This window comes from Crocodylus siamensis, chromosome 2 (genome assembly GCF_052110815.1).
Source record: "Crocodylus siamensis isolate JL-2025a chromosome 2, ASM5211081v1, whole genome shotgun sequence".
In the NCBI taxonomy this organism is placed as follows: domain Eukaryota; kingdom Metazoa; phylum Chordata; order Crocodylia; family Crocodylidae; genus Crocodylus; species Crocodylus siamensis.
Window position 1 is genome coordinate 109,291,888 of NC_143396.1, and position 8,113 is coordinate 109,300,000.

Sequence of the window (8,113 nt, forward strand, 5' to 3'; positions counted from 1 at the left end):
TTAAGGAAACGTTTGGGAAACACTGCTCTGGGGTTTGTGGGGGCTCATCTTACATTTCCTAGCGTCCTACAGAGGGCAGCCTTTCTATAGCTTAGTCTGCAATGTAGGCTGAGGAAAATCACCTTTCCTTAACAGTCCCATAGGTGGAAATTATTCTAACCTGACATCACAAGCAGCTTTGTCAGCCCAACGAGCTGCTTTGTTTTGTATGGTTTTAGCAGTAGATCAGTTGGAGTCCTCCTGACTGCAGCCTAACTCTCTCTGATGCCAGGCAGTCAGTGAAAGGGATGCAGGTAGGCCTTTCAGGATTTACAGAATAGTGCAAAAAAAGAGATTCCCATGTAGGTCCTTTCCTGCCATGGCTTATAAAGCTGTGGACAAACAGCATGGCTATTCAACTACACTTTTAGCAATTGCAGAGTTGGACCAGAGTATGCATTTAGAAGGCTGAAGGCAAGAGAATGCTTCCTCCAGAATCATTTGGATGCCAGCATTGAAAATATCTACACAATTGTGGCCCATTGCATCTTGCACAACATCCAGAATGCCAAAGGCAAACATTTAGACATGGAGTGTAAATCCACACAACCAGAAAGTACTTGCATAAGCAACATGGCCCAAGGTCAAGGGAAATTAGAGTTAGAGGTACCATATATGCACATAACCATGGCATTTATAATAAATAATCAATTGCTAATGTATGTGCTTTTTAGCAGATGGTGAAAAACTGTGGAACGTGTTGTAGAGAGATAGTTACCCAGTTTCAAAGTGCTTGTTCCGCTTATCTTTTTAAACTTCTAGAGAAGGGGGCTGTTAATCTGCATGGGGTATATTGTGCCTAATTAATGTTATGGATTGTGTAAGGGAAAGGTTGTTTTTGCCAAATGGAATGCCAGTTGAAATGTAACTATGTTTGCTAGGACAGAGCGTGCCACTTTATTAGCTTGTGTAGACTGCTTGTTAGTTTTTTCATGCTTCAGTAAAACCTGCTGGCATACCTGCAGCTTCCTGTTTCCTTACGCTTAAATAGATAACAAGTCCTTAAATAAGCACAGGACTTTAATTAACTCGAAAACATGTACAAGGAAAAGCTTAAGCTGCACAGTCAGAGGTAATAACTGCCAAAAATGGTAAATGTACTTTTTTCTCAAGTGCAATGCAGTTTAGAAACCAAAGTTCCGGATAAAACCAAAGGACAGAAAAAAATGCTGGCAGCCTCCGTGGCAGCAATATCAGATGTGTGCGGTGTCCTCGTTTTTCTTTTCCCTCTTGTTTTTCTTTTACATACATTTGGTGAAGTGATATACAGTAGTTGAATAGAAGAGGCCTGTTTGCCTTCTGCAGTTACTAGAGCTGCCCACACAGGGAACCTATGACAGTTTTACCTTCTGTTACCACCCCCAGGTTACGGTAGCAGGTTGGAGGGAGTGTAGGACTAGGGACTTGCAAAATTCCTTGTGTTTGATTATGTTCTTGGAGAGGAACCTGTATGGCAAAATGTGCATATATTTGTATTTGTGCTGGAAACTGCATGGGATACTGGCCCTGAACACTAAAGTCTGCTTACATACAAGGTGCTCCCCCTCTCTGCTGTCTGCAGGCTGCCACCAGCCCCAGCACTGCTGGGACAGGATGGGACAGAACAGCCCTGCCCCTCCAGGATCAACAGAGGGGTTTGCCAAGGGCCCCTTTAAATCTGAATCTGCCACTGCCAGCAGGAGGAAGGGAGTGTGTGGCCTGACCCCAGTCTGGCTGGGTAGAGAGAAAGGGGAGTGGCCCAACCCTGGCCCAAAGATGGGGAGAAGGGGGCATGGGCTGACCCCTAACCAGCTGCACAGGGGGAGGGGACATGGCCTGGCCCTGATCCAGCTACAGGGTGAGGTGAAAACTGTGGTGCTTGGAGTATTATTTCCAGATATTTTATTCAGGCTAGGGTTAGGGTAGTATCTAGTAGGGAACTTCAGGTTAGGTTTATACCGAGGCTGCTATACATCCCACATTAAAGATACCAAGGCAACTGTGAAGGCTTTCAGAGATAAAGTAGATGGTAGGGCTGGTACTTAGGTTTGTAGCTGCTTAGCTTTTGGGCTAGGATTAGGGTTTGGATTAGGGTTAAGGGTAGAGCTGCTGGGGTTTACAAACTAAAAGTTAAGAATGGGGGAGACAGAACAAACCAGTCTAGGATTAGGGCTGTGGCTAGCAGGGGTCTGATTACTAGGTTTATGGTTGGGGGTGGTAGAACTCCCTTGGCTAGGGTTAGGGTTAGGACAAGAGTTAGGCTTGCAAAGCTAGCATTATGTTAACTAAATCGATTTAGAAACTGATGTAGTTAAAATCAACATGTGTTCTCTGAACACATCAGTCATTAAAAAGTCAGTCAAACGTGCTAATTTACTGGAAACTAAGGAACTAATCCTGCTTCCATTCAAATCTACGAAATATAGATCAAATCCTGCATTCACAGAATACAGGATTTGATCTATATTTTGTTATACTGACCAACACAATCCAGCCTAAGTGTTGAGTTTCCAAAGTGTGCACCTCAGGTCAGGCACATGAGACTCAGTTCTGCCCCTAAGGGTTGTTACAAATCTGTAGCTGGGGTCAGAATTAGACTCACAGTAGAGGTCTTCAGTATGGAAACCTTAGAGTTATTTGCAGCTGCATTAAGCACTTAAACCAATTTTCTTAAAAAAGAATTCAAAATGTTATGTGCACCAGTCAGTGACACTGGGAACAATAGATGCATAAGCCAAGTCTAAACTGCTCAGAAGCATAGTAGAGCTAAGGGAAAGAGCTAAGGACCAGCACATTTATATAGCCAACGTAAAGCTATTTACTGCTGAGTACTGAGGAGTACTGTTATATAGCTTAGTGATCCCCCATCTACCCAGATCTTAAATTGAATCTCCTAGCTATATTCCCATTTGGAGCAACATGTTTACCTTTTCTTCTCTGTGTCCTTCTGTTGAGATCTGTTATAAAAGTTCGCTCTGCAGTACATGAGCATCACAGTCTTCATGTTTATTTTCTGCAACACAAGGGAATTAAATAATATCCTCTGATGTTTGGCCTGGCACTTCAGGATTTGCCATATGAGCAATATTCCTCAAAATGAGCAAATTCAGTAATTAAGTTTAGGAGTGAAAAGTGTATCGCATTTCTATTGAAAATGTAATTACTTGCTTACATAGATGCTATACCCTAAGGCCTGTTTATTTATCTTCCTGGCTATCTGTCTCATTTCAGCCAGGAATTTGCAATTCTGCAAGTTACCATTTGAAAATACAACAACACACATGCAATTGCAAATATACCCAAATTTGCTGTCTTATGCATAAAAGTACATTTTGCAAATATAGAGCAATATAGGAGCATTTTTAAAGTGGTTCTCAAAAAGTTTACTTTAGATAAAGTGTTCCTGATTGCCTTTTTAGTACTATTTCTACATGTGTTATCAGATTTGAACTGCTATTTCATTTTCTCTGACAGCAAGAGGAAAACCTGAAAAAACAATCAGTAAAAAAGGATCAGTGAAAAAAAGACTGAGAAATATAATTAATATCAAGAAGCTTTTAATTAACAAATGTTAAACACATTGTTTGTTGAATGCAAGTTTTGCCATGGTTATCCATGTCTACTTTTTCAACTTTTTAAAAAAGAATTAAACACCTGTAAAGAAATGGCTAAAAGTGTGTTATTGATATACCCTCCCAAGTGATACTTGAAAATCACAGAAAGAGTAACTTTTAGAATTAAGGCTTATTTTAATACTATACTGTAATACTTCCAAACAAGTGTGCACTCTTTATGATAAAACTGAAATATTAAGTTGTTAAAACTTTACAGGAGATGCTATGCTGTGTTCAGAAGTGAAATAGTACCTAAACCACAATAATGGAAACTTCCAGGATATATTTGCTTAAAATAGGTTGTTTAAAGTTTCCTACATTAAGACTATTTCAGAAATATGGAAGATCAAGAAAACTGATTTTTTGCTGAATTATTTCAGCTTTATCTTGGTGCAATGTAATAGAACAATACAGGAGTAAATTCAAAGTAATACACTAGTAAATTGGTTCCACTGGAACTGCACTAGTTCTTAAGATCTCATCATATGTGCCATTTAATCACAAACTTTCACTATCAGAAGAAAGGTAACTCTGGGAGTGTCTACACACACATTTATGCCGCTTAAATTTACTGTGCAGTAAATTACTGTGCAGTAAGAAGGAACAGGCTGGCATCTACATGTGCAGATGACCGGGGACTAAATTTAGCAAAGCAACCTACCATGTGCCCCTGTGCCCACCAGGGGGATCTCCAGCCTCCAGCCACATGGCTGCCAGCCCTTGGGACTAACTTTAGTCCCAAACTGAAGCCCTGAGAGGAGGCCAGTCAGGAGCCCCAGAGTTGGGCTCAGACTAGCTCCCTAGTGGCTGGGCAGACCCAGCAGGGAAACCCCCTGAGTTACTGAGCAGAAACTAATTGAACATAAATTTGATACCTGTATAATGCAGGTATCAAATTTATGCTCAAGTCAGTGTGAGGGAGCCAGAGAGGAAGAAAGGGACAGCCAGTATCCTGAACTCACCACAGTGCTGAACAGCTCTGAGAGTGGCGTGCCAGAAATGCTACAACACTTCTGGAGCAGCGTGAAGCTCTAGATTGGTGTAGGGAGCATCCAGAGCAGTATTTCCAGCCCCAGAGAGGGTCACAGAGATGGCAGCAGTAGGCAGCTGAGGCAGCAAGCTGAACTGCCTTCAGGCAAGGGACAGCTGGAGGCTGCAGCCAAACAGTTCACCCAGCCAGAGCAGCACTGTGTTTGGAGGAGCACCAGTCGACAACCTGGATGACTGGCAGAAGCTGAACCAGGCACCAGTACTTGCAGCCAACCCAGAGACACCAGGACCAATCGCAGGTCATAGACGATTGTTAGGAGAGACACAGGGGGCATGTACCCCCCCCGAGAGGGCCATCCAACACCGGTGGCAGCTTTGTGGGTGTTTACCAGCCCCATCCCTGCCACCAACACCACCATCAGCATCTGCAGGTGCTCACCAGCCCCGTCCCCTCCACTGATGCCATTGGCGGCTTCTGCAGGTGCTTGCCAGCCCCATCCCCACCACCGACACCACTGATGTCTTCTGCGGGTGCCCCCCCAGACTCAGGAGCACCAGTCACCCATAGCTGAGGCTCAACAGGAACCAGGTCAAAACTACCAGGGCTAGCCGAGAAGACAGCTATACCACAATAGCTATAGAGAGCACACACCATTAGAGTCATCAGAGACTCCTGACAATATCCATCTATGTTGGAGTCTGGATTTGGTTAGGGTGGAGTATAGGGGAGGTTTTGGAGCCCCACAAAGAGAACAAGGGAAGAACCTGGAAGGTTGCCTATGGGGAACTGCCTCCTGTAAATTATATCAAAGTCACAGCAGGTGAGAAATGTAACATCACGTAGGCGGACTGAGTGACCTAGTCCAGGCTTCACCCTGTCACCATCGGTAGGGTGGAGATCTCTGGGTCAGGGTCTCGTACTATATAAAACCTAAGCCAGTACAGTCACCGTAAGTCACCATATTTACTGCACAGTACAGGCTTGCACATGTAGACATGCACCCATACTGTGCAATAATTTTGGTTACTGTGCACTAAATGTGCGTGTATAGCATCTTCACCTCTGCTACACATCAGCTTTTAGCCTTTTCTTGAGTGCCTCCAGATGCTGTTTAACTTTTTACATGAAGTCTTCATTTTATTAGTTCTTTTTTTAATTCCATGTTTTTATTTCTTTGAGTACCTCCGTCACTTGTTCTATCACATTTCAATGGAAAGCTCTGCTCACAATTTTTCTCCTTCAAAACTGAACTCACCTGGACTTTTGACTTTTCTGGTTAACCAATAGTTTGACTCCTGCAAGTTATTTCTGTTGGGCAAGAAACTGATAAAAGACTAATATATGTATTGTTTGTAATCCTGTTTATTTACAAGGAATGTATGCTAAATCTTTTGCCTTGAGCATAGAAGAAATCAAATAACAGGAGACAATTACCTTCATCAGTATTCAAGCCTCTTCTTCCATCTAGCACCATCACTGAAAAATGATCTCTCTCAACTTTCTATTAGTGCCATACTACAAGTTCTAACCTATTCACTTTCTAGTGCCTTCCCTGTCTGCTTCTCTGATTTCTAGGCTGCCTCTGGTCACACACATACAGCTCAGCCAGAGCAATAGCCTTAAGTACTGAGCAACAGCAAACCCAGCAAACTATGGCTTAAGCACCCAGCAAAAGCTGTCCACACATCTAGCTCAGTGCCTGACTAGCCTTATACATGGCTTGTGTTTTGAGCAATGACTCCTATTTCAGGCATCTCATCCCCGCCTCCCACCCAAAAAAACCAATTATTTCTTACATTTATTCTGAATGAAGACCCACCAACTTCATTTCATCCAATCCTTAGCATAATAAAATTTCATCAGGAGGTACTCACTGTTAGGATGACTGTATTTGGACCTTGGGGAGCACTGGGATCCAAATATAGTCACCCTAACACTCACTAGCCTTTGAAGAGATTTTGTGGAGGTGCTGGGATAATGGTTTAGCAAATAATGTGCAAGGAATAATTTGACTAACATGTCATTTCAGTTCTGATGTCCTCAGTGTTGATTATCTCAAAACAAATCTTTAAGGACAGACAGTTTTTAATTCCAAGAAGAGTATAGTGAGCAGAAGGAAAATCAATATGCTCCACCGTGATACTGTATACACTAGAGTATGCGCCATGATGGCTGGTGTTTGGCACTGTGCCCAGTCATATAATGAAATAAATAGGACTTACTGGTGAGTATTTGAAATATTTCTTCACTTTCAAATCTTTAAAATGTTTTGCTTTATAATCAATAGACAAATATAATTGGTCAGCTATATTGGCATGGATCAGTGTTCAGTTTTTATTTACAAACTGAATATCTAATGTTTACTTTTAATTCAGTCTTCATAGGAGTGCATTGAGCAGAATGTTCCTGCAGAATCACATTTTAGAAAGACAGGCCTCAAAGAGATGTCAGGGCTAACTACAGATATTCAGGGACATTACGGGGAGGTTAAATCAAAGAGAGAGAAAAGCATCTTCGCAGATAGGCTCACTAACCTAGTGAGGAGGGCTTTCAACTGGGTTCAGTGGGGGTGGAGACCAAAGCCCTAAGGTAAGCAGGGAAGTGGGTGACCAGAGGAAGAGCAAGCAGGAGGGGTCAATAAGGGAGGTGTTCTCATTCTTTCTGAGAAATCAGGGCAGTTGACTAGTTACCTCAGGTGCCTGTATACAAATGCATGGAGCCTGGGAAATGAGCAGGAAGACTAGAGTTCATAGATTTCATAGACATTAGGGCTGGAAGGGACCTTGCAAGATCATTGGGTGCAGCCCTCTGCCCAAAGGGCAGGAAATCGGCTGGGGTCAGATGACCCCAGTAAGGAAAGCATCCAATAGGAAGTCCTTGTACCGTCATGGAACTATGACATGATCGGAATAACAGAGACTTGGTGGGAGCTCGCCTGGCCGGAGCACTGTCATGGATGGGTATAAAGTGTTCAGGAAGGACAGGCAAGGGAGAAGAGGAGGAGGAGTTGCACTTGATGTAAAAGCCATATGATTGCTCAGAGCTCCATTATGAAACTGGAGATAGGCTTGTTGAAAGTCTCTGGGTTAGGGTCAGAGGGGAGAGCAACAAGGGTGATGTCGTGGTGGGGGTCTACTACAGACCAGGAGGAAGTGGTGGATGAGGCTTTCTTCAAACAGCTAGCAGAAGTTTCCCAGTCACAGGCCCTGGTTCTCTTGGGGGACTTCAATCATCCTGACATCTGCTGGGAGGGCAATACACAGGTGTGCAGGTAATCCAGGACATTTTTGGAAAGTACTGGGGACAACTTCCTGGTGCAAGTGCTGGAGCGGCCAACTAGGGGCCGTGCTCTTCTTGACCTGCTGCTCACAAACAGGGAAGAATTAGTAGGGAGTGCAGTAGTAGTTGGCAACTTGGGCAGCCAACAAGCCATGAGGTGACTGAGTTCAGGATCCTGAGGAAAGGAAGGAAGAAGAGCAGCAGAGTAAGG